This window comes from Rhinopithecus bieti, unplaced genomic scaffold, assembly GCF_001698545.2.
Source record: "Rhinopithecus bieti isolate Rb0 unplaced genomic scaffold, ASM169854v2 scaffold_19, whole genome shotgun sequence".
Lineage (NCBI taxonomy): Eukaryota > Metazoa > Chordata > Mammalia > Primates > Cercopithecidae > Rhinopithecus > Rhinopithecus bieti.
In genome coordinates this window covers 4,898,406-4,902,446 of record NW_016803360.1, presented here as the reverse complement: position 1 = coordinate 4,902,446, position 4,041 = coordinate 4,898,406, and positions in this window count along the sequence as shown.

The following is a 4,041-nucleotide window of genomic DNA, read 5'->3' as shown; positions in this document are numbered from 1 at the left end:
TCACGAGGTCAGGAGATCGAGTTCATCCTGGCTAACACGGTGAAACCCCGTCTCTACTAAAAATACAAAAACTAGCCGGGCAAGGTGGTGGGCGCCTGTAGTCCCAGCTACTCGGGAGGCTGAGGCAGGAGAATGGCGGGAACCCGGGAGGCGGAGCTTGCAGTGAGCTGAGATCCGGCCACTGCACTCCAGTCCGGGCGACAGAGCGAGACTCCGCCTCAAAAAAAAAAAAAAAAAAAAAAAAGAAAGATTCCTAGGACACTTACATGCAAAAGTTAGAAGTAAAATACGTTTTTAGGGCATTAACTTCTACTACTATTTGAGGTATATTCTGGTTGAGTGAAGTTTTTGTTTCCGGTATCATTAGTTTAAGGAAAATCTACACATGTAGATTGAAGTGAAGAATTAGGCAGTTTTACAGGCAATTTAGGCCAAATTGTTACATTTTGGAGGGATTACATAGATAATTGTTTATATTCTCACTTTCATTCTGGAGCAGAAGTTCCCAAATAATGTCTCTAGGATATCCTTTCCATAAGAAATATACAATACCATGGGAGTTAAAAAAAAAAATCCATGGCTAAATATTTCAGAACACACGTTATATACTTAAAGAGCTTTTTTTCTGTAAGACTTTCAATATACTTAATTTATGCAAGTAGTTTGGGACTCCCTGAGCTGGAGACATTATATATTAGAAATAATAGTCAGTTTTGATAGCATTAGGAAGGTATTACAGCCAGGAGGCCCAAGAGCTTCTTAACTTGGCTTGTACTAATCACATTTTCTCTTCATGTGGTCTCCAGAGGAAGCAGTATACAGAAGAAGCAATAACGGTAATAAATAGGAACTCAGAGTACCATTTTAATATTAATAATGTGAATGCCTGATACTCCTCCAATGAAGTCTCTTAAGTATGCTGGTAAGATGTGCAGATATAAATGATCTCTGTTCACTGACCCAAACTTACCAATGTGATTCCATTGAGTCGAAGATCAATATGGCCAGCTGAAATAATCTGGAAGCCAGTTTACTATATATTCAAATGAAAATAGGAAGAAGATATTAGACCTACTCTAAGTAAATGCTAGCATAATTCCAAACTCATTCTATAAATGAAAGGCATAAAAGAACAAAATGGAGAAAAGCAAGATAGCTAGATTGCATGTGTCACCAAACTGCATGGCAGCCAGTGCTGGAAGAAAACAACACACAGAAAGAAAAAGAAAAGCCAGAGGGCTGGGTCCAAAGAAGAGGTTCAGTTTAGTTAACTTGTGCAGCTGCAACCAAAACAGGTGTTTAAGGGAACAATGCCATAAGTACATGCTCTAAAGCATCATTTACCCCACCCAATAATACATTGGGCTAAAATAAATGTTCTGAAATCTGTTCAATCAGAATAATAAATCCTTGTCTTTGAGGAAAGGAGAGATAAGAGATTAAGAAAAAGGAGCATGCCCCATCCCTACAGATGCATAGTTTGCCAAATGTATTGACCACAGAGTCTTTTTTTTTTTTTTTAAGAGGACTTAAGGATCAGTTTTTAGTGAAAATACATTAGAAAATGGTGCATTACTCTGTATACGTATTCTTAAAACCATTGCCTAGAATAAATAACTCTAAGTGAGTGATATCATAAAACCTGTCCTTTCTTACAGCATTTTAACATAATACATTTAAACTGTGCAATTTCTGAGACCTGGAATATGAAGTGAAATCTATCGAGCGATGTTTTCTATCAGGAAAATTCCCCATCTTTCTAGGAAAGTGTAGCAGAATAACCTTTCCTATATCTGTGATTTTGATGCAGGGTATGTGGAGGATATGTGGAGCTGGATGTATGGAGGAACGCTTCAATTCAGTAAAGCATCTGGCCACAACTGTTACCATGAAAACTATTGAAGTTATCTTGAATAGGAGAGGATTCATGTGTTGGCATGGGTTGGGCTAGATTACTTCCTCTACGAGTCTCTCTTTTTTTTAATCAGAGGAACATTGCTTCTGTTTATAGTCTACCAGTTTTTCTAGCTTCTGCAATGTATTTAATGTTCTGTCTGGAGTGTCCTAATAGGCTAAAGAAAATTTGTCCTTATAAAGCCATCATCCCTTCCTTTGTGGCTTATTTACTGTTTTTACTATTCATAGTAAAGAGTTAACTAGTATTAATTTTCAGACAACTCTTAATTTTCTTAAGAGATGAAAAAAAGCTACCATACACACAATAGGTGTTTTTTTGTTTGTTTTTTTGGTTTTTTTTATTTTTATTTTTTGAGATGGAGTCTCGTTCTGTTCCCCGGGCTAGAGTGCTGTTGTGTGATCTTGGCTCACTGCAAGCTCTACCTCCTGGGTTCACACCATTCTCCTGCCTCAGCCTCTCGAGTAGCTGGGACTACAGGTGCCTGCCACCATGTCCTGCTAATTTTTTGTATTTTTAGTAGAGACAGGGTTTCACCATTTTAGCCAGGATGGTCTTGATCTCCTGACCTTGTGATCTGCCCGTCTCGGCCTCCCAAAGTGCTGAGACTGCAGGCGTGACCCATGGTGCCTGGCTCACACACTAGTTTTTTATGTATCAAGAGGCAAGTTCACATTGTGAGTAATTTGTTTGCATGGTTTTCCATTTCTTTGCAGTTCTGGATAACTTCCATCAGCATATTCCTTGAAATGAGCTTGAAGTATTTGTTCTGTATTTTATGTTGAAATTGGGCTCCTGTCTTTTGCAGACAAATGACTTGTTAACATATTGTTTTTGAAGCACAATTTGCATTTCTGTGAACCAGGGATTAGGCATTGTGTGTAGATTAGGAATAATTTATGTCTAATTAATAATTGATGTTTTTCCCTATTCTGACTGAGATTTTGTTCTGCATAATATGAGAAGAGCAGAGTACTCTCTAGTGATGACAAGAGAAAACATTTTTCAAGAACATTGAAATCAGCTGCAGTGGGGCTTTTAACCACTTCACTGCTAAATAATTGAGCCAGAATTTTTTTTTTTCCAGGATTCTTGTCTTCTCAAATGAGAAAACATGTGCATACAATAGTGTTCTGTGTATCCAAAACTCAAAAACTCTGTGACCTCACATATCTAGAGGGCACTGACAAATTGAAAAGGACACCCAAAAGACCTCTAGGCAATAAAAATAGAGGCCATGAAGTTCATACATTAATGCTCACTAATTTTCGTCTGGGGAAAGTCCCTCAGGTGTTCACTTAAAGCAGAATTAATCTACATATAATTTAAAAATACCTTTTTAAATATCTAAGGTTTATTGTAATAAATTCTAATAATAAAGAAGTATTTACAGTAAAAAGTAACTCTCTCCACTCCCATTCAATTTCCCAGCAGTGATAAATATTATTTCCAGTTCCCTTAAAACTCAGCAAGCCTGACTATTTTATTTCTCAGATTAAAATAGCTAATTCAGAAAAGCTGAGAAAGGCATGTGGAGGGAGTTAGAAGCCTTAGCAGTCTATCTGTATGATGAGAAACAAAAATAAAAAGAAACAATGAATACACCAAAACAACAACAAAAAACACTCCAAAATCATAACAATCGAGGACATTTCGTTTACAAAAGGTTTCAAGCAGTACTTTTAAATGAAGTATTGCAAGAGTGTGTTCACGTAAGAGAAAAGTAATCTGGCAGCATTTTTCAAAACGTGAGGATTAGAACTAGAGTTACATGAAATACTGTATGTTTAGCACAGAGCTAGCACCAAAAAAGAATCTCCTTAGTGTTATCTACCCTCAGTTTTTCTTCCTTGGTTTTAATACTTTCACCCACCTTTCATATCAGGAACCCATATTCATAATGAAGCCAAAATATTCTCATCCCAAAATGTTAAGTTGCAATATGAAAATACATAAAAATTTACCACCACCTCATATATATGCTCCTTTCTCAGTTCTTCACATGCTCTATACTTCGTTCTTAGACCTCATAATACATCCCTTTCAGTCCATCACTTGTGTGCTGGTGTCCCCAGTTTCTTTCTTTTTTTTTTTCTTAAGCTCCAAAAGTCTTTTATTATTATTAT